Source organism: Rhinopithecus bieti, unplaced genomic scaffold, assembly GCF_001698545.2.
Source record: "Rhinopithecus bieti isolate Rb0 unplaced genomic scaffold, ASM169854v2 scaffold_6935, whole genome shotgun sequence".
Taxonomy (NCBI): domain Eukaryota; kingdom Metazoa; phylum Chordata; class Mammalia; order Primates; family Cercopithecidae; genus Rhinopithecus; species Rhinopithecus bieti.
Genome location: NW_016805255.1, coordinates 321313 through 330089, shown reverse-complemented (window position 1 = coordinate 330089; position 8777 = coordinate 321313). Strand labels below are relative to the sequence as shown.

General features: G+C 47.6%; 1 protein-coding gene across 2 annotated transcripts in view; it reads left to right on the top strand.

Annotated features, from left to right (window-relative positions):
- The first annotated feature begins 355 nt into the window (after nucleotides 1-355).
- FAM178B (family with sequence similarity 178 member B) overlaps nucleotides 356-8777 on the top strand; it is a 115650-nt gene continuing 107228 nt past the window's right edge. Inside the window, exon 1 of one of the 2 annotated variants that reach the window (XM_017871832.1) lies at nucleotides 356-439. The gene's annotated coding sequence lies outside the window, so the exon portion shown is untranslated. The remainder of the gene's footprint in view (nucleotides 440-8777) is intronic. The other variant, XM_017871831.1, reaches the window with a different exon arrangement.

Genomic DNA, 8777 nt, shown 5'->3' with positions numbered 1-8777 from the left:
CGTGCAGGGCTAACAGGAAGAGTGTGCCACGTGCAGGGCTAACAGGAAGAGGGGGCCACGTGCAGGGCTAACAGGAGGAGGGTGCGCACGTGGCCGCCGATCTCCTCAGCTGGCGGCGGCTGGAGGCGGTGGCGGCCGTGCGCGGGACCCTTGGGTTGGAGCCGGAACTCAATCCCCAGAACTGGATCTTTGGCAACGTTGGAGGCCCTGGAGTTACGGACGCGACTGTTGGGGTCCTCCCACCGCGCCGCGTGGGGAGCCTGCTCCTGCTTTCTTTCCCGGCTAGCTGGCCCGGTCCTCCCGGGCCGTGCGAATTCCCGCCACCCTCCCTCGCCCCCGCCCCCGGAGCCCTGCCCTTCCCGCCCTCCGTGGCCAAGGCTGCCTGGTGCGGGCCTCGCTCCACGACTCAGGAGGCAGGATCAGCGGCTCCATTTTAGAGGTGAGGAAACTGAGGCCGAGGAACCGCAGGGGCCCGTGGTGGGCGCTCAGAGAGCACTCGACTTCCCTGGGACTCCCGGCTGGTCCAGGCCCTGCGGGTCGGCCCCAGCGCGTCCCCCGGGCTACTCTGTCGCTTTTCAGGTTCCTGCCACCCCGCGTGGTTCGGGTTCCCCGTGAGCCGGGCCCTCCTCTCCACAGGCCACTGCGCGGCCGGCCTTGGTGGAGTGGAACTTTCCTCCGATTGATTTGAGTGAGAACTGGTGTATGTTTTGGTTGATGTGGTATGTTTTGTTTTGATTTTTAATGTTCCCCAGAGTGCAAAGGGCAGCTGGTGTTTTCTTTCCAGAAAGGCTTTCTGTTCCCAGCCCCTGCCCAGTTTGAAGGATGTGGAGTTTATGATGCTGGAGACCGTTTTACTTTTTTGTGTGTGGGTAGAACTCATCTCCTTTCATCTTTCAAATGGTGAGCTCAGTCCTTGCTGACCGGAGCCGCTGCCTTCGCCAGCATTCCCAGGCTATTAAATATTTGTTTAAAAGGATGGATTTAAATCTTGATGTTAGGAATAAGGCATCTTGAAAAAGCAGTATTCGCAAAAACAGCGCCATTGTAATAGTCTGAATTCATCTTGGCTCTTTTGACATGAGAGCCCAAAGCACTTGGGAATCCGTTAATTATTTGGCCTCATGGCTACACTTTAAGACAAATTATTTTATTTTTCTTGTAATCAGGAAAGTAAAAGCAAAAACAACAAACAAACAAAAAAAAACAAAACGTTGAGATCTCACTGCCAGGCCGCGAGGGAGGATGAGGGAAGCGGGGAGGGCAGCTGACCGCTAAAGGCTGGGGTTTGCAGGACTTGGGAAGACAGGAGCCCAGGCAGAGGGATGTGCTGGGCAGAGGGGTCGCCATCTATAGGCTGCATTGTAGAGTGAGCATGGCCAAGCCAAGGAGTTGAGCAACAAGATGTATTTAAGTCCTGAACCTGGAAAGAATGTGAGATGGAGGAGGAACAGGTCCTGGCTAGCGGGTACTGGGTCCCAGGAGGGAAAGAGAGAACAAAGTAAAGTTCGGATCGGATGCTAATGCTATCTCCTGTTTGACTGGGGGGCCTTCACGTCCCCTCCCACGCTGTCAGGACATGTCCTGTAGACACTGGAGCAGGTCATACCAAACAGAATGATCGGTTTCCATCCATTCCGGGATGCGTTTTTGTTCGCATTTTAACAGCTCTGAAGTTGGGCTGGGTCCCACAGTTTGTGTCTGTCTTTGTATCATGGTTCACCTCGCAACTTTTTGTCAGTCTTAGTGGCACAGAAAGTCACAGTGCCTTAAACCCAGCAGCATCTTAGCTGTGATGAAGGAGTCAGCCATGGCGTGAGTCCAGTAACTGCAGGCAGGACCCAGAGTTGGAGACGCCTCCGCCTGCACCCTTCTGTTGTTGAGGTCTTGGTCTTTGAAAGTGCTTGTTTCAAGGCATGTGAAGGCGGGGATTGGCAAAAACCTGAAACAACAGATACACAAATGAAAACCGTGTTACTTTGTGGTTGGGAGAGGGAAGAAACAGCTGACAGCTGCTTCTCCCTTCCAGGTGAAATTGGAATGCTGCATGACCACTGGTAGATAGCACCTTTGAGTGGAAGGCGTTTTGCAGCAGCTAGAATCCGCTGCCCACTGAGCAGGCAGCCCCGGCCCAAGAGCCTCATGGCCAGCCAGCCAGTCTGATTACGCTGATTGGGCCAGTGAGCCCCAGGCTTTATCATCCCCTGAAGTGTTAGTGAACCCTGGGTCCATCCCATGACAGAAACCTCCTGCTGCCAGTAAGCTCCTCTGGAGGCAGAGACCACATCTTCCCCATCCTTGAGGTGTCAGTGCTTAGCATACTGCCTGACACATAGGAGATGCAGGGGGTTTGTTGAGCGGGAACTGTATTGAACAGGTGGGGCAAACTGCCTTCCTGGTGGTGGAGTGGAAGTTTTCATGTACCACTTCGGCCGCATGCGGTGGCTCACACCTGAAATCCCAGCGCTTTGGGAGGCCGAAGCGGGTGGATTAGAAGGTCAGGAGATGAAGACCAGCCTGGCCAACATGGTGAAACCCCATCGCTACTAAAAATACAAAAAATTAGCTGGGCGTGGTGGCGTGTGCCTGTAATCCAAGCTTCTCAGGAGGCTTAGGCAGGAGAATGGCTTGAACCTGGGAGGCAGAGGTTGCGGTGAAGTGAGATCGTGCCTTTGCACTCTAGCCTGGACAATAAGCGAAACTGTCTTGGAAAAAAAAAAAGAATATTCATAGCAGATTTATTCATAATACCTTGAAATGAAGTAACCCAAATGCTCATCAACAGCAGAATGGATAAATTAGTAGTATACTGTTACTCATGATGAAATGTTATATAGTAATAAAAGTTACTGAACTACATAAACTACTGTTACAGGCATATAGCATGCAACAACGTACATGTAGCAGTAGTTCATGTAGCATGTTGCATGCTACATGTGGATGAATTTCACAGGCATAATGTTGAACAAAATATATGCAAAAGTGTACAAAATTTATGATTTGGCTGTGCGCAATGGCTCACGCCTGTAATGCCAGCACTTTGTTAGGCCAAGGCGAGCGGATCACTTGAGCCCACGAGTTTGAGACAAGCATGGGCAGCACAGTGAAACTCTGTTTCTACAGAAAAATATAAAAATTAGCTGGGCATGGTAGCACATACCTGTAGTCCTAGCTACTCAGGAGGCTGAAGCAAGAGGATTGATTGACCCCAGGAGGTTGAGGCTGCAGCAAGCTGTGATCACGCCACCCGAGTCTGGGCAACAGAGTGAGACTATGTCTCAGAAATATATATATATGATTTTACGCATGTGAAGTTCAAGAGCAGCCAAAATAATTGATGGTGATAGAGGCAGAGTAGTGTTACATTTAGGGTTATTGACTGGAGGAGGTACTTCTAGAATGTAAGAAGTATGCAATATCTTGATCTGGGTCATGGTTACCATACGTGTGTGTATATGCATATATATATATACACACAGACACACATTTATACTAAATGTACATATATGTACATAAAAATCAATCACGCTGAACACTTTAGATTTGTGCATTTAGAGCCAGGTATGGTGGATCATGGAATCCCAGCACTTTGGGAGGCTGAGGCAGGAGGATTGTTTGAGCCCTGGAGTTCAAGACCAACCTGGGCAAGGTAGCAAGAACCCTGTCTCTACAAAAATATTAGCCAGGCATGGTGGTGTGTGTCTGTAGTCATAGCTACTTGGGAGGCTGAGGCAGAAGGATTGCTTCAGCTCATGAGTTGAAGGTGGCAGGGAGCTATGATGATAATAGTACAGTCTATGTGACAGAGAGAGACTATAGCTCTAAAATAAAATAAATTAGACTGGGTGCAGTGGCTCATGCCCGTAATCCCAGCACTTTGGGAAGCTAAGGCAGGAGGATTGCTTGAGCCCGGGAGTTCAGGACCATCCTGGGCAACATAGCAAGAATGCTGTCTCTACAAAAAAAAAAAAAAAAAAGTAAAATTAGCTGGGCGTGGTGGTGTGAACCTGTAGTCCTAGCTACTCAGGAGGCTGAGGCAGGAGGATTGCTTGGGCCCAGGAGTTCAAGGTTGCAAAGAGCTGTGATCACGAAACTACACTTCAGTCTACGTGACAGAGACAGACTCTGTCTCTAAAATAAATAAATAAATAAATTAGGCCAGGTGCAGTGGCTCATGCCTGTAATCCCAGCACTTTGGGAGGCTGAGGTGGGTGGATTGCTTGAGCTCAGGAGTTCGAGACCAGCCTGGATGATATGGTGAAACCCCATCTCTACAAAAATTACAACTGGGCATGGTGGTGCACGCCTATTGTCCCAGCTACTTGGGAAGCTGGGGTGGGAGGATGACTTGAGACTGGGAGGCAGAAGTTGCAGAGCCAAGATTGCGCCATTATACTCCAGCCTGGGTAACACAGCCAGACTCTGTCTCTAAAAATAGTAATAATTATATATGCAATATGTACATATACTATATGAATATATATATCTGCTGTAAGTTATACATCAGTAAAAAAGTGAAGGATGTGTCTTGTGTGGATTATGGATCCAAATGTTAAGTACAAAATAATAAAAATTCTCAAAGCTGGCATATGAGAATATGTACATGACTTTGGAATAAAGGAAGGTTTTTTTTCTTCTTTTTGAGACAGGGTCCTACTCTGTCGCCCAGGCTGGGGTGCAGTAGTGCAATCCCAGCTCACTGCAGCCTTGACCTCCTGGACTCAGGTGATCTTCCCACTCAGCCTCCCAAGTAGCTGATACTGAAGGTGCGCCACACCATGCCCAGCTAATTTTTTTTTTTTTTTTTTTTTTTTTGAGATGGAGACTCGCTCTGTCACCCAGTCTGGAGTGCAGTGGCGTAATCTTGGCTCACTGCAAGCTCCACCTCCTGGGTTCATGCCATTCTCCTGCCTCAGCCTCCCGAGTAGCTGGGACTACAGGCGCCCGCCACCACGCCCTGCTAGTTTTTTGTTTTTTTTTTTTTGTTTTGTTTGTTTGTTTTTTTAGAGACAGGGTTTCACCATGTTAGCCAGGATGGTCTCGATCTCCTGACCTTGTGATCTGCCCGTCTCGGCTTCCCAAAGTGCTGAGATTACAGGCATGAGCCACTGAGCCCGGCCCATGTCCAGCTAATTTTTGTATTTTTTTGTAGAGACGGGGTTTTGCCATGTTGCCCAGGCTGATCTCAAACTCTTGAACTCAAGGGATCTGCCTTTCTCAGCCTCCAAAAGTGCTGGGATTATAGGTGTGAGCCCCTATGCCCAGCCTAGAGGACACTTACTTTTTTTTTGAGATGGAGTCTTGTTCTGTCACCCAGGCTGGAGTGCAGTGGCTTGATCTCTGCTCACCGCAAGCTCTGCCTCCTGCGTTCATGCCATTCTCTTGCCTCAGCCTCCCAAGTAGCTGGGACTACAGGCACCCGCCACCACGCCTGGCTAATTTTTTTGTATTTTTAATAAAGACGGTGTTCCACTGTGTTAGCCAGGATGGTCTCGATCTCCTGACCTTGTGATCTGCCCACCTCGGCCTCCCAAAAAGGACAGTTTCTTAAACAGGATACAGAAAGCACCAACCATAGAAGAAAATGTTGATAAATTGGCTACATTAAAGTTAAGGATTTTTCTTTATCAAAATATACCATTAATAGAGTGAAATGATCCTTTGTGGTTCATAAGCATAATGACTGAGTGTTCACATGCATGTGTGAGATGTGCCACCCTGAGACCTTATTACGAAGTCAATGTATTACCCATCTGAGATTACCAAAAAAAAGAGAGTGAGTTGGGCACGGTGGCTCACGCCTGTAATGCTAACACTTTGGGAGGCTGAGGTGCGTGGATCCTTTGAGGCCAGGAGTTTGAGACTAGCCCAGACAATGTGGTGAAACCCCATCTCTACTAAAAATACAAAAATTAGCCAGGCGTGGTGGTGGGCGCCTGTAATTCCAGCTACTCGGGAGGCTGAGGCAGGAGAATCACTTGGACCCGGGAAGTTGCAGTGAGCTGAGATCACACCACTGCATTCCCACCTGGGTGACAGTGAGACTCCATCTCAAAGAAAAAAAAAAAGAATGAAAGAGAAGCCATTCAGTGGAATAAAATATTTGCAGCACATATAAGTGATCAAGGGTTCATTTCAGGACTGTGTAAAGAATACTTCACACATCTAAAATGGGCAATAGACTTGAATGGGCACTTTACAAAAGAAGATATGTGTATGTACCCACAAAATTAAAATGTAAAATTGAAAAAATATCTAGGTCAGGACACCATGTGAAAAGGTGCTCAACCTCTTTAGATCCAGGGAAACCCAAATTTAAAAACGCTAGGAGGCTGGCTTGGTTGCTCATGCTTGTAGTCCAGCATTTTGGGAGGCCAAGGTGGGAGGATCACTTGAGCCCAGAAGTTTGAGACCAACTTGGGCAACATAGACAGACTCTACCTCTACACAAAATAATAAAATTGGCTGGGCATTATGGCATGAATCTGTAGCTGTAGCTACACAAGAGGCTAAGTTAAGGCAGGAGGATTACTTGAGGCCAAGATTTCTAGGCTGCAGTGAACTATGATCACACCACTGCACTCCAGCCTAGGTGACAGAGCAAGAGCCCATCTCCAAAAAAACTTTTTAAAATTAAATTTTAAAATACATAAGGAGACCGGACACAGTGGCTCACGCCTGTAATCCCAACACTTTGGGAGTCCAAAGCGGGAGGATCACTTGAGCTCAGGAGTTCTAAACCAGCCTGGGCAACATGGTGAAACCCTGTCTCTACCAAAAATACAAAAAGTACCCGGGCATGGTGGTGTGTGCCTGTAATCCCAGCTACTCAGGAAGCTGAGGCATGAGAATTGCTTAAAACCGGGAGGCGGAGGTTGCAGTGAGCCAAGACTGCGCCACTGCACTCCAGCCTGGGTGACAGAGAGACTGTGTCTCAAAAAACCCCACAAGGAGACACTGTTGCACACTGACTAGAATGGCAAACATTTAAGATACCAGCAATCCCAAGTGTTGACAAGGGTGGAACAGGAGAACTCTGACATGTGGCTAGTAGGAGGATAAATTCATTCTACTACTTTAAAACTATTTAGCCGTATGTACCGTAATGTATGTACCCATTCCCTGTGACCCACCAATTTGACACGTAGGTACATTCTCAACAGAAATATATGTGACTCAGTGCAGCCCCAACTCACATCAGTCAGAATGGCTGTTACTCAAAAGTCAAAAAATAGCAAATGTTGGCGAGGATGCAGAGAAAAGAGAACACTTATACACAGTTGGTGGGAACGTAAATTTGTCAAACCTTTATGTGAAACAGTATGGAGATTTTTCAAAGAACTAAAAATAGAACTACCATTCAACCCACTAATCCCACTACTGGGTGTCTTCCTGAAGGAAGGCGAATTGTTATATCAAAACGACACTTGCACTCATACTTATCACAGCACTAGTCACCATAGCAAAGTTATGGAATCAACCTAAGTGTCCATCAACAGATGACTGGATAAAGAAAATGTGATACAGGACGGGTGCAGTGACTCACGCCTGTAACTCCAGCACTTCGGAAGGCCAAGGCGGGCAGATTACTTGAGGTCAGGAGTTTGAGACCAGCTGGGCCAACATGATGAAACCCCGTCTCTACTAATAAAGTACAAAAATTGAGGTTGCAGTGAGTCGAGATCGTACCACTGCACTCCAGCCTGGATGACAGAGCGAGACTGTCTCAGAAAAAAAAAAAAAAAAAAAATGCCTGGGCACTTTTTTGTGGCTTACGCATGTAATCCCAGCACTTTGGGAGGCCGAGGTGGGTGGATCATGAGGTCAGCAGATGGAGACCATCCTGGCTAACACGGTGAAACCCCATCTCTACTGAAATACAAAAAGTTAGCCGGGCGTGGTGGTGCGTGCCTGTAGTCCCAGCTGCTCCAGAGGCTGAGGCAGGGGAATCGCTTGAACCCGGGAGGTGGAGGTTGCAGTGAGCCGAGATCACACCACTGTGCTCCAGCCTGGGCAACAGAGCAAGACTCTGTCTCAAAAAAAAAAAAAAAAAAAAAAAGGAAAAAGAAAAATTGACAGGTACACCATAGAATACTTACGCAGCCATAAAAAAGAACGAAATCATATCTCTTGCAGCAACAAGAATGGAGCTGGAGGCCAGTATCCTATGTGAAATAACTCAGAAACAGAAAGTCAAATACCACATATTCTCACAAGTGGGAACTAAACGATGGGTACGCCTGGATATACAGAAGGAAGCCACAGACACTGGGGACTCCAGAAGCGGGGAGGTTGAAAGTGGGGGTGAGGATTGAAAAATTACCTGTTGAGTATAATGTTCACTGTTCAGGTGACGGGCACACTAAAAGCCCAAACCTCACCAGTATGCAGTATATTCATGTAACAAACGTGCACATGTACCCTCTGGATCTTAAAATAAATGTGTGTGTGATTTTGTGTATGTAAAAGGCAAGGAAGATGATGTTCATAGAAACATTCAAACATTTGGTATGGTGCATGTCAATGTACAGTAGCGCCAAACACCTAATTTTCTGAGAATCCATTCTGCACCAGGCCATGGGCTGAGTCATCTCAGATGAGACAACTTCCGTGCACTCAGGTGAGAAGAGAAGAGAACTAAGTCATCAGTGTGGAGGAGATGCACGTGAGGATAAAGAGGAATAGTTGAGAAGTTGTGTCGTTTTCTTTCCGTTAGCAATGACAGGTTTTCTCCTCTGATGGACTTGAAAGGGCTCCCTCTTGCCGGTCCCCCTCCCCCC